Source organism: Sciurus carolinensis, chromosome 1, assembly GCF_902686445.1.
Source record: "Sciurus carolinensis chromosome 1, mSciCar1.2, whole genome shotgun sequence".
Taxonomy (NCBI): Eukaryota; Metazoa; Chordata; class Mammalia; order Rodentia; family Sciuridae; genus Sciurus; species Sciurus carolinensis.
This window is the reverse complement of record NC_062213.1, coordinates 158,341,521-158,355,670: the sequence shown is the minus strand read 5'-3', so window position 1 is coordinate 158,355,670 and position 14,150 is coordinate 158,341,521. Positions and strand designations below refer to the sequence as shown.

At 34.9% G+C, this 14,150-nt stretch overlaps 1 protein-coding gene and 1 non-coding gene across 12 annotated transcripts in view; both read left to right on the top strand.

The window, feature by feature from the left end:
- The window catches only part of Atg4c (autophagy related 4C cysteine peptidase), a 96,927-nt gene that overhangs the window by 77,200 nt on the left and 5,577 nt on the right, over positions 1–14,150 (top strand). The window lies entirely within an intron of this gene.
- On the top strand, positions 2,638–2,744 carry LOC124968148 (U6 spliceosomal RNA). The gene has a single exon (XR_007105640.1). It is a non-coding gene; the product is annotated as a U6 spliceosomal RNA (small nuclear RNA).

Below are 14,150 nucleotides of genomic sequence, written 5' to 3'. Positions count from 1 at the left end.
CAGCAATAGTTATAGATTATTTTTTTATCTTAAGTAAAGCTAATACTGGAAGCAGTTTTGGGAATTCTTAACTTGGGCTCAGATATTATAGTAAATCATTACTATTTTGCTTCTAGTTAATTTTACTTGGAAAAATGGATATAATAGGTTGAAATTTTATTTTCACATAAATAGAATTAAAAAGTTAAATAAATAGTCTCTTTTAAGGTAGGTTTAGTTTGATTGACCTGCCATGTGAAAAAGGAAATTTAACAGGAATATGACAAAAATAAATGAGAGTAGAAAATGAGATATGTGAAACCCTTTCTCTACTCTTCATTTCTCACAGTTGTTATCTTTTTATTCTTCCTTTCAACATGGGAGGCCTTGGTGAACAGAACAAAATATGTATTTTTCATTTCCCTTTTCTTTATTACTTGAAATTAGTGTATACATTTGTATGTTTTAGTCTGATAGTTCTTTGTAAAGTATTACAAATTCAGATGATATTGTGATGTACATTGAGGTTGTTGAACATTTCCATTAAAAAGTCTCATTTCTCTGTTTTCATTAATTTATTTTCTGTTTACATTAAGATAAGTATGTTTAAAATAATAGAGCAGGCTACTCCTGGAGTAGAAGCAAACCAAATTATTATGAACAAATTTTTGATGTTTTCTGATTAACAACAGGTAGTTATCATGGTTTTTACCCTGGAAAAATTAGAAATTATTGTTCTTGATACATCAAAGTAATATGCACTATTAAGGCAAAGAGTAACTATGTTAAAATGTCTTTTGAAAGTACTGAGAATTTTGGTAAGAATCAATGAACTTTGCTATTCTTGAATAACTTTTTAGCAATATCCAGAACTCACTTTGTCAATTAATAACTTGGTCATTTACTTTTGCTTGTGTAGTTGTAAGTTGTTTTCCTCTTTTTCTGAAAACAGAATTTGCCATTTTCAGCTAAACTATTATTTCCTTCTCTTGAAAATTTAAAACAACTTAAAAATTACTTGTTTCCATGTAGAATGTATTTTTGGTTTTCTCAGTTTTAAAATGTCACTAGATAGTCCCGAGTTTCATGTTTAATTTGTAATGTCCAAAGAATGAATATTCTAATAACTCTTATGCTGTGATATTTAAAATATTAACATAAATTGTTAAACAAACTCAGTGTTTAGCAAAGTTTGGTCCATCAAATATCTGATTAACTATTATATAAAATGACCAAGATATTATCCTCACTTTTGAACAAGATGTAAGACTGATACCCTCAAGTAACATTTATGCTTGAGGAGGGGGAATAAGACAAGTAGACATATATTACATTGAAATGATAAGCATCCATACGGAAGTAGAAATAAATTGATGGGGGAAGGAAGAGTGTTGAAATGAGAAAGATGTCACATTCAAGTTAAAGTACTTTATTGTGATGGTGATATTTAAGATGAGCCTTAAAGGGTAGGCTTAATTTTCATTGACTTGGTAAGAGGAAGGGGTACTTCAAGCTGAGGTAGTACTAAGAGTAAAGGTACAGGAGAAGAAGAGTGCAAGTTTATCTTGACAATGGCAAATAGTCCAAGTTGATAGTTGCAAAAAAAGGGGCAGGATTTCTTCTCACTGCCCAGATCAGACCTATGAGTGGCCTGGGGGCCTCCATTTCTATCTAGCAAGCCTCCCAAGCATTCTCGTGTGTTAAATTTGAGAACCACTGTGTAAGACAGAACAACCTGAAGTTTTTGATGCTGTTTTTAGGTGGCACTAGAACAAACATTTTAATACTTCTGAATTTACAGTCATATTAGAAAACATAACTTACATATTTAATGTGAATCATACTAGAGATAGCACATATAGTAAAAATAGTAAAGGCAATATGTAAACGTCCAAGGTTTAGGAAAACATTTCCATGGAAATGGGAAAGGATGAGGCTAAGAAAAGTATGTTGAATAATATTGTGGAGAGGTATGAATGCCAGGTTGAAGAACTGCTTTAATAATGAAGTGTTTATCTTTTCCCAGTCTTAGTCTCTTTCTTCCTTCCTAGTGGTAACTACTATCCTGAAATAGTTTATCATATGCATACTTTATATATCCATAAACAGCACATCTTTCTTTGCATGTTATTAAACTTTTCACCAGTGATATTTTTATATAAAATGATAAAGCCAGGCAGGTGATGCACATCTGTAATCCCAGCAGTTCAGGAGGCTGATTGCAAGTTCAAGGCCAGCCTCAGCACTTAGTGAGGCACTTAGCAATTCATCGAGACCCTGTCTCCAAATAAAATAAAATATTAAAAAAGGGCTGGGGATGTGGCCCAGTGGTTAAATGCCCCTGGGTTCAATTCCTGGTACACATACACACACACTTCAACTTTTTCATTTAACAGTGACTTAGAGATTGTTGATATCTATACATTTTGGCCTATCTTCAACTGCTGAATAGTGGTCAATTCTAAAATATACGCTTTCTATTTAAACTTTCTTTTGTTGATGGTCACCAGCTTGTTTTCCAGAACCTAAAATGACTTATTTCATTTTTAAATTACAAATAATATTTTAAAGAATATTCTTGTGTATACCTCTGTGCATATCTAATAGTTTAGCTAGGATTACATTAGGTACACTGGGTACGTTAAAAAGGCATTACTAGTGCTCACTTTGGCAGCACATGTACTAAAATTGGAATGATGCAGAGAAGATTAGCATGGCCCCTGCGCAAGGATGACATGTAATTTCGTGACGCATTCCATATTTTTATGTAAATGATTACACAAATGGTATGCCTCTACTTCATGTACAACCAGAGAAACAAGTTGGTACCCCATTTGTTTACAATTAAAAAAAATTAATAAAATAATTGTTAAAAAAAAAAGGCATTACTAGGTATGCATACTTTTAGGTTTGCTAGATATTGTCAGATACCTTCCAAAATGATCATATGACGCACTATATGAGAATTTTTAGTGCTTCACACCCTTACCAACACTGGGTATTGCTAAACTTTAGCATTTTTAACCAGTCTCCTGGATATAAAATAGTATATCTTTGTAGTTTTAATTTGAATTTCCTTGCTTGATAGTGAGGTTGAGTATCTTATCAAAGTTCATGGACCCAATTTTGTTCCTCTTGTGAATTTCCTGCATTTTTAAAATTTTTCTATAGGACTATTTAACTTGAAGAAAATCTTTATAATTCTGGATACTAAAACTTAGTTGACTCTATTTGTTGCAAATGTATTCTGCTAGATTATTATTTTTACTTGTTAATGGTGTCTTTAATTTTAATATAGTCAAATTAGTAAATCTCTTCCTTTATAGTTTTTGGAGTTAGTATGAAAGAAATCTTTAATAACCAACGATCACAAACAAATTCTCCTACATTCCCTCCAGAAGTTTTATGTTTTACATTGAGAACTCATATATTTTAAGGTAGATACCTCCCACCCACCCCTGCCCCCCAACACACATGTGAATTTCATTTCCAGCATAGATAAATGGTTGTTTCAATATGATTTATCAAAAAAAACTCAGTGTTTCTTCATTGATTTGTAATACCCTCTTCAAGCACCTGAACTAGAACAGAACCTGTGAGTTTGGAGAGAAAGGAACTGGTTTGAGAATCAGGAAGATCAAGCTGCCACTTGGACTTGGGGTCAAAGGAAAGGGAGAGCTGAAATATGTCTGTTTTACATCTTGGTGACTAGGAGAAAAAATGAATAGTTCATTCATATGACCAAACACTCAACAAAACTCCTCTTCAGGGTCACTAGTGACCCCATATTGGTCAAATCTTAGTTTTCATCTTGTCCTAATGGAAGCATTTAGCATACCTGAACACCTCCTTCACCTTCATACATCCACTTTAGTTGGTTTTCAGAGCACCAGTTGCCTTGGTTTTCCTCAATGTGTTTCTGCTTTTTGAATCTTCTTGGCCTGTCTCCCCCATCTCTTAATGTTGGGCAAAAGTATACTATGGCTTAGTCTTTAATTCTAGTACCTTCTTCTTCAGCATGGTAATCTCATCCAGTTACATAACTTTAAATGTCAATTATAAGTCAATACCAAGATCTTATCTTTAGCCCAAACCTCTTTTCCAAATTATAGGTAGGTATGCCCATCTGTAATTCTCCATCCCTTGCATGTCTGATTTACCTATCCAAAAGCACGTTTCTGGTCTTCCTTTTCAAGCCTTTTCCGCTCCTAGTTTTCCTTATCTCATTTGATGGCAGATCTCTCCTATCTGTTGAGGCAAAAAGTTGTGGCATTACCTCCTTTCTACCTCTTACATTCCATAACCAATTATATGTTCAAAATATATCTAGACTCAGACAACTTTTTACCATCTCCACTGCTTCTATTTTGGTTGAGACACCATCATCCTTAATAACCTCCTTACTAGTTCTAAGACTTACTTCCTGCCCCATTTTATCCTTTTAAAACATAAAGCACTGCTAGATCCCAGGGCATCTACAGTGGTGCCGAGCCCATAGTAAGTGTTCACTTTACTGAATGATTTCTGGAACTGTGAATGCAGTGGTGACAAGATAGTTTATGAATCCTGGCTTTGTGAACCTCATGGCATAGTGGAGAAGAGAACATTAAACATGCAACTGTATAACAAAACTCCAAATCTCCATTAAAAAAAAATTGCCATGTTAAAAGGAAGAAAAATAGAGACTTAATTTGAAAGTATAAAAGCATTTCATATTGTTTATTCTTTACATTTTCCTTAAGGATCTTAACTGGCCCATGAAACCTGCCTATTTAACCCTACCACATAGTGAGTAAGAAATCACCAAGAGAAGCCTGAATGTTCTTCTAAATATAATGGGCCTAATTAACACAGTTTCATGATTTGCTTTCAGAATGCTTGAATGCCTTGAATTGGGTAAAGTGAGCAATAGAGTTTGACATGATAGGGATAGCACATTTCGGAGGGTTAGGACTAGGATTTTTTTAAAATTTATATTTATTGTAAACATAATATTGTAAACATGGGATACATCTTGTTTCTCTGTACACGAAGTAGAGGCATACCATTTGTGTAATCATACATTTACCTAGGGTAATAGTTTTTGATTCATTATGTTATTTTTTTTCTCCCCCCCACCCCTCTTTTCCCTCTATATAGTCCCTCCTTCCTCCATTCTTGCCCCCCTCCCACCCCCCATTATGTGTCATTATCTGCTGATCAGCGAGATCATTTGTCCTTTGGTTCCAATCAACAAATGGTCTAAGGAAATGAATAGACACTTCACAGAAGAAGATCTACAAGCAATCAACAGATATATGAAAAAATGTTCAACATCTCTAGTAATAAGAGAAATGCAAATCAAAACTACCCTAAGATTCCATCTCACCCCAATTAGAATGGTGATTATCAAGAATACTAGCAACAATAGGTGTTGGCAAGGATGTGGGGAAAAAGGTACACTCATATATTGCTGGTGGGGCTGCAAATTAGTGCAGCCACTCTGGAAAGCAGTGTGGAGATTCCTTAGAAAACTTGGAATGGAATCACCATTTGACCCAGCTATCCCACTCCTCGGCCTATACCCAAAGGACTTCAAATCAGCCTACTACAGAGATACAGCCACAACAATGTTCATAGCTGCTCAATTCACAATAGCCAGATTGTGGAACCAACCTAGATGCCCTTCAGTTGATGAATGGATAAAGAAACTGTGGTATATATATATATAATGGAATATTACTCAGCCATAAAAAATAATAAAATTATGGCATTTGCAGGCAAATGGATGAAATTGGAGAATATCATGCTAAGTGAGATAAGCCAATCTCAAAAAACCAAAGGACTAGGATTTTATCTCATTGAAATGGTTACCTTTGTAATCCCTATGGACAGGAGGCAAATGGTCCAATTGAGGGAAGAATCGAGGGAAGTGGGAATTTGAATGTCAGGTGAATAAGATGAAGTCCAATTTCCTGGGAGTATATCCAAAGCAACCACTGTTCTTGTCTATGCCTTTAGTAACTCTGTGGAATAGTTCTATTTAATCCTGTTTCTAATCTTTGTTTCCTCCCTTCCTTCCTTCTTTCCTTCCTATCCCTCCCACCTCCCTTCCCATGTTCTTTATGCCCTTTTTTCCCCCTCATGGTTTTTGTTGTTGTTTTTGGTACTGGAAATTGAACCCTGTGTGCTTCAACATTGAGCCACATCGCCAGTCCTTTTTACTTTTTGTTTTGAGACAGGGTCTTAGTAAATTATTGAGGCTGTCCTCAACCCAAGATTTTCCTGTCTCAACCTAGATCTTTGGAGGATCTAGAATGTCCTCCAAAGACCCATGTGTTGAAGGGTTGGTCCCCAGTGCATTGGTGTTCAGAGGGGGACTCTTGGGAAGTGATTGGGTCATGAGTTCTAACATCATCAATGGATTGATCCATGGATGGATTATATTTGAAGGGACTATTTGTGAGGTGAAGCAGACTATAAGAGGGAAACTTAGTTGAAGGGAATGAATGCTTGGGGACTATATCTTGTTCCTAGTTTCTCCCCTACCCATTCTCCCTCTCTGCTTCCTTTTCACCATAAGATGAACATCTCTTTTCCACCATACCCTCTCTGCTGTGATGCTCTGCCTTACCATAGACCCATAGCAGTGGAGCCAACCAACCATGGGCTCACACTTCTGACACCAAAATAAGTCTTTCCTACTCTTAGTTGAATTTCTCAGGTGTTTGTCATGGCAATCAGTGACTAGCACAGTATTGCAGGGTGTTTTCACTAGATTTAGAGTTCCATGTTAGCAGTTGTTTTCTTTTAGTACCTTAAAGATATTTCTTCCATTGTCTTCTTACCTCTATCATTTCTTGATCTATTTCATCTCTTGAGATTTTTACTTCTCAAGACTTACTTCTCTTGATTGCTCTCAGATGCTTTTCAACAATAATTTTATCTACCTCTTTTTTATGGTTGTTCTTGGTGGTAGGGTTACAAACTCTCTATCATGACTTTCCTAATAAGTATATTTATAAAAAATTGTTCAGGTATTTCCTTTAAGCTGCAATATGAGACTATAAAATAAAAAGACCCATTTCTGAATTATAATATAAAAATTAATTATATTTCTATAATTCATTGGAATTTTACTACATGAAAACTATTTATAGAAAGGGGCATGGGATTACAATTTTATCTTATGTACTTCCAAATAAAATTTGACATTAAAGTGAATTATAAAAGTACTAAAGTAAAATAAAACAAATGAACAGAATTTGATTACTGTATGTGAACTTATGCAAATGTTTTTCTGGATGTTCAGCTCCCAAACTGGATCCCCTTTCTCCATCTCACACTCCTTGTCTGATGCATCAGCAGCTTCTGTCATCTCACCTTCAAAATGTATTACTACATCTTCCTTCAGATTATTGCAATAGCTTCCTGATTGCTCTTGCTCTGCTTACAGTCTGTTATCAACACAGCCACCAGAGCGACTCTGTTTAGAATGTAACTAAGACTGGATTAAAAATTTTTATTCAGAATCTTACAGTAGCTTTCCAATTCATTCAGAGTAAAAGTCCATACCTATTAACTCTCTGACCTCACTCCTATGACTCTCCTGCTGGCTCCCAAGTCCAACCACACTAGTTTCCTTGGAAATGGTAGGTTCCCTCCTATTTCTAGGAATGTTTCCTGTGCCTCAAATTCCCTTCTCTCCCTCACTTCTTTCAGGTCTTTATTCAAGGGACACCTTCCCATGCCTCCCCCGGCCATCCTTTATACATTTGTAATTCCCCTTCTTTGTTTTTCTTTTTAACACATATTGTTATCATTCATTTACGTGTACACACACACACGTACATGTATGTATACATTCTGCTGTATCATATATACAGACATTCTGCTATTTCACTGAAATGTAATCTTAACTAAGGAAAGAATCATCATTATTTTTTTAAATCTGTGTATTGTGTCCCAGTCTTCTTTACTTAAGAACAAAGGTAATGTATGATGCGGGAATTAAAATCAAGAACATCATTGAATTTTACTTTTCCTCCTACCAGTTCCCACCAGACTCCCTGTCCCTACTCTTAGTGTTTCCAATCTCTTTTTTTTTTTTTTTTTAAGATTTGTTTTGTTAGTTGTAGATGGACAGCATGCCTTTATTTTGTTTATTTTTTTAATGCAGTGCTAAGGATTGAACCCAGTACCTCACACTTGCTGGGCAAGTGCTCTGCCACTAAGCTACAGACCCAGGCCTCCAATCCCTTTTTTCTTGAATGAAGAACTCAATCCTAAAAGTCCTGGTATAGTCTCTGGGTTCTCTTTCCCTATCTTCTCCCCTTTCTTCAACCCAAATCCCAGGGAAGGGCTGGTGCCTCCGTTTAAAAGTATATGCAGTTTAAAAAGTGAAAGTAAAAGTCCCATGTTGAAAATCTGGGATACCTTGCCATGTTATTCCCTGCTCCAAAGGGTACCTCTTAGAGATGGTCACTTGTAACTTTTTTCAAGGTTTACCTCTACATTTCTAAGTAGTGTGCTTATTCTGTCATTTCTTGATTGTCATTTTAGACATTGTTAGTTTCCTCTTATAGTACTTGCAGGGATTTAGCTCTCTTTTCACATCCCTTCTCTTCATTTCTTCTTCCAACCAGACTCCCAAATACAGTTATAGCACAGACTATAAATTGCTATTCACTGTTCACATCATACCAGAGTAATGTTACTGATTATACTAATTAGTTCACTAATCACAAAATGTGCTATGATTGCAGTGTTTTTCCCCTCATTTTTGTTTTTCTTGGATTTAGTATTATCCTCTCCCCTTTTTTCCATCTTTAAGTTTTCTCTTTATTTTTTCCTAAATGTCCAATCTTATCAGACAAATACCTAGCAGTAAATTTTACTTAGTACAAATGTAGGAAAAACATATCTTTCCCCCTTCCTTTCTTTCTTTTCTGGTGATTGACTTCTTTCTCTTTTCTGTTCACTCTAGTCTTAACTGCTCTCTAGGTTTCGAATGAATTGCAAGTTTGGAACTTCCTAATGCTGCTTTCCTATATTGGATCTCCTGTCTTATCTTATAGTTTATTCCTTCTTTTACTAAAGCATACTTTCTAGTACCTTCCTAAGAAAAGGATGTGAGTTCAGCTATAGCTCAGTGGTAGAGCACTTTCCTAGCTTGTGGCAAGGTCCTGGGTTCAGTCTCCAATGTCACACACACAGACACACACACACACACACACACATACACACACAATGGAAGAAAGAAATTGGTAGACTAAAAAAAGGATGAATAGATGATAAATATTTTGAACTCTTGCATGTCTCACCATTTTTACTCTTTTATTGATAATTTTTTGGGTGTAGAATTCTTGAATGAAAATAATCCCCTTTAACTTGCTCCATTCCCTCATAGCGTTCAGAGTTGCTGTCGATGTCATTCTGAATTCTTTCCCTCTGAATGAATATATTTTTCTCTGAAAGGTTTTATATTTGAATCCCACTTGCTGTCACCCAGTGCTCTGTGTGTGTGTGTGTGTGTGTGTGTGTGTGTGTGTGTGTAAAATAAGTAAATAATAAAATATGGTATATCCTTGGGCATATTGTTTAACCTCTCTGTGTATCAGTTTCTCATGTAACAAAATAATAATAGTTATCACTCTCTAACATTATTATGAAGATTAAAGATTAAATAGACTAGTGCCTAATTTATAATAGCTCAAAATAAACTGTTAGATACTTTTATTTATCTTTACTATTTTGAAACTTCATTATTTTTCTTGGTTTGTATTCTTTTTCATTACTTGTTCTGTTTCCTGTTTTGAGAAATTTTCTTGAAATTAAAAAAAAATTCTTTTTTGTTTTCTTTGTCCTTTCTTTCTGCAACTCTTATTATACAATTGTTGGCCCTTCTTAATTGCTTTTATAATTTTTCCATGTCTTCATATTTTTGTACTGGGGTATTTTCTCGACTTTAACTCTTTTATTCTTACATTTCAATTATAAAATTTAGATTTTTAGGTGTTATTTGTACTTTTCTATTATTCCTTTTTCATAGTATTCTCTGTTTTGTCTTTTTTGAGGATGCATTGTTTCCCTGAGGAAATTAATTATAGCAATTTTTAGTTTTCATCTGTTTCTTTTGTTGTCTCCTTCTAGACCATTGCCTTTTTATTGTTTTTGTTTTTTCTTAGAACCATCTGGTTTTCCATTGGACGCTTTTCTCATAAAGACTGGTGATCTGTGTCTGTCTTTATTCAAGAATAGGGCACTCAGAAGCTGAGTAGTAGCTCTGTGTGTTTGAGCATGACTTTTTAGTGACTTTAATACTAGATGATTATGTAATGAGCTTGCCTTTTTATTTGGGTCAACCCCACAGGTGATAAGTGGTGGTCTTTTCCCTAGATTTGTTTTACATTCTCAGAGAGAAACTCTGCCATCTCGTACTTATGGAATTTGTTACTTCTTGGATCTCCAGGAGCAGGAAGTGAAGGATGCTGAGGGGCCTGCAATTTGGTATTTGAGACTGATGCTTATTAATCACCTTCTGGAGTCATCACTGTGCCTAGTGTGCTAAAACCTATATCTTTGTTCAGTTTTCCCAAAGAATAAATCTTTTCTTTTCACAGATGAGGGATGACTGAGGGGGAGTGAAGAAGAGTATTGGTTGCAAGGTAGAACCTGGAAGTTTGTGCAGGTTTTTATATATATATATTTAGTCATAGATGGACAAAAAATAACTTTACTTACTTACTTAATTAATTAATTGATTTTTGTATGGTGCTGAGGTTCAGACCCAGTGCCTCACATGTGCTAGGTGAGTGCTCTGCCACTGAGCCACAACCCCAGTACCTTGTGTTTTTAATCACTTTCCTTGTTTTCATTTTCATGTATTCACCTTTGCTTTCCTTGATGTATTTTGCCTTTGTGTGCTGTTGCTAAGTTCTGTAAGATGAACTTGTTCACTTTCCATAGGTGTCCTATCAACACATCTCCTTGCTCACTCATTAACTTAGGTTCTATCTCCTGTGAACTGTGGTCTTGTAAATGATGTTGATTGGTTTTTATTTTATTTCATACCCCCTTCTCTTTCTCTGCTTTTAAACCTGTGTTCAACTTAATGATTAGTATCAAATAAGATACTCTTTTTCAATGATAAGCATATTACCTAACAGTGCTAATGTTTGGGGTCAGAAATAAAAATATATTAGGAAATGAATCATTTATTTACAGAACGGATGGAAAAAATATATATATGGCCACTTGTCCTCTAGCTACAGAACAAAATTTATATTACAGCCATTAAATCCTAGACATCTTAGAGATTTTTCAATCTAAAGTTAACATTTACTGAGTCCTCACCTTAGGTCAGGTACTGTTCTAAGTACATTATATATACATTTATATACATTAACTCAGTCTACACAAACCATCTATGGTACGTACTGTTATATCCATTTTGTAGATAAGCAATTTTGCATTTAGAAAGGTTCATTAACTTTCACAAAGATCACAACTAATACATGGTAGTGCTAAGATTCAGACCTCAAGTAGTAACTCATAAGCACTATGTTATACAGTCTCTTAATTATACATCAATCCATAATCCACACAGTTTACTAATCTTTATTACAGGTAATAAGGATGTTCTTTGGAAGTCTTTTCAAATTTTCAGACAGACCTAGGGTCTGTTAAAAAAGTTTTTCTTATACTGGGTTGTAATCAGCCCTCATGTAACTTTTACTATGTAGTCTCATAAGAAAGAGAATAAATTTGCCTCCTCTTCAAGGATAAACATTCCCACTTGCTCCAATGAAACATAATTCCCCATGCCCACCATCACTTATTTTGGTAAAGGTCTTTTTGAAGTCACTGTGTTTCAGGCTTATATTCACGATCATTTCCTAGAGGTCCTCCTTCTAGTTCTGTGTTTTCCAAGTAAAATCTAAAGGATTATTTTCTTTAAAAAATCTCTGAGTTTCTAAAAAAATCTTCAGAGGCATATTGTTCTTTTGGGAAGACATGAAATGGACATTAAAGATAAATTACTGTACAAGAGTATATTTAATAAATGCCCAGAAGACTAATATTATGATAATAATGGCAATAATAAGGATAAAGCCAACACATTAGATGCCAGACAATCTTTTAAGTACTTTACGTATTTTAACGGATGTCATCTGCACAACAACTCAGATAGGTACTATCCTCACTGACATTTTATAGCTAAGGAAAATGAAACAATCTGGTTAAGTAACTTGCCCAGGGTCACACAGTTAATAAGTTAATCAACTAGGATTATAATTGAAATTGTCTAGTTGCATAGTCTGTGCTAGTAATCCATACACCGTACTAGACAAACCTGTAGGACTTTGGAGAAGAGAATGATCACTGTAGACTGACATAGATGTTAGTGGAATTTGGGCTGGAACTTTAAGGACTGATAAGAATTTATATAGTGAGGATGAATGAAGGATGATTAGATGACAAAGATGTGTAGAAACATGAAGGTAGAATGTTATGGGGAATTTATGGTAGAATGGTTGTGAGGTAGAATGTCTGAGGGAACAGTGAAATGTAAACCACTTATTAATTTGGCTTTTCAGGGCCTGTGTGATCTGACCCTTGTGTACTTACTACTTTCCTCTGCCATTAAACCTTCTTTCTGTTCTTTGAACATGGTTGGTGTACTGGAGCCCTAGGGCCTTTGCACCAGCTGATTTATCTGCCTAGCATGCTTTTCACCTTGAACTTTCATTTCTGTCGCTTCGTTGTCATTCAGGTCTCAGCCTGGCCTTTTCTGACTATATAAACTAAGAAATCTTCCAGTCGTTTGTTATCACATGAACCTATTTTATTTTTATCTTTGTTCTCATCTCTGAATGGTATACAAACTCCATTGTTCAATACTCAACTTTCTTTTTTGCAAGAGAATTCAGATTATGTTTGAGGTAACAGCGTGCCCACCCAAATACTCATTTTTCTAGTCTCCCAGTTATTTAGCTTTGTCAGTGACATGATGTGTGCTGGAAGTTTCTGGGGTGTTCTCCAGATACAGTGGCATATAGATGCATGCTATTATTCCTCTTTCATCCATCTGCCCCTCCTTTGAATGCAATAGGATTTCAGCAATTCTTTTGTGACTATGAGGGGGAGATCAAGAAACCTGTAAAAACTCTTCTTCTGATATCAATTAAACCAATCTAGCAATGTCAGACTTTTTGTTATGTGTTAAAAATGGTTCCTGTTATTTAAAACCATTGTTAATTTTTTTTTTGTGTGTGTGTGTGTGTGTTTGCCACTTGCAACAGAATATCTGATAAAAGTAGAGGAGTCTGAAAGGTAACATCATTGATGGAAACAAAGAAGTCTGGAAGGGAACTAATTTTGGGAGGAAGAAATTATAATTTTATTTTGGTATGATTGATTTGAGTTGATAGTGCAATGTGCCTCTACTTACTGTTGGAGGCATTTAGAATAGTAGCAGTATTAAAACCAGATTTCCTGTGTCCCAATCCTGGTTCTGTAATTTACTAGCTGTATGACCCTAAGGAAGTCATCTAATCGCTCAATATTTCAGTACCCTCATCTATAAAACATAGAAGATAACAAAACTGAGCAGAAATGGTTGAAGCTGAGAGTGGATAATATTTTTAAGAGAGAGAATATAGAATGAGTTAATATACAATGAGAATAAAGGACCAAAAACTGATTTATATCTACATCTTGGGATATGGACATAAGTGGAGTCATTGGAGGAGGAGATGGAGAAGGATCATTCAGAAAATAGAAGGAGAAACAGAAAAACAAAATATTTTAAAAATCAAGGGAAATGCTATTTTAAGGAAATAGTGCTCCGGAGTGTAGATTGTAGAGATAACAGAATAGGAACTAATAAAAGGCTTTTTTTTTTTATTTGACAGATAGAAGAAAGTGTTTTTAGCACAGTGAAAGGTAGAAGATGGGCTACAAAGATTTAAGATTGAGTAGTAAGGAGATATAGGGAGTTAACATCACTTGTACCCTATTGTACTTCAACTATATGAACTCTTGCAATAAAAAATATCTTTCCCATGTGTACTCCTTTGTTATGTGCTAGACGTTTCTATATATTGTACATATTTATACGTTACTGAAGAAGATTATATAAATAAGATTATGCATGCCACCCTTTGAACAACTGGAAAGACTTTCAGAAG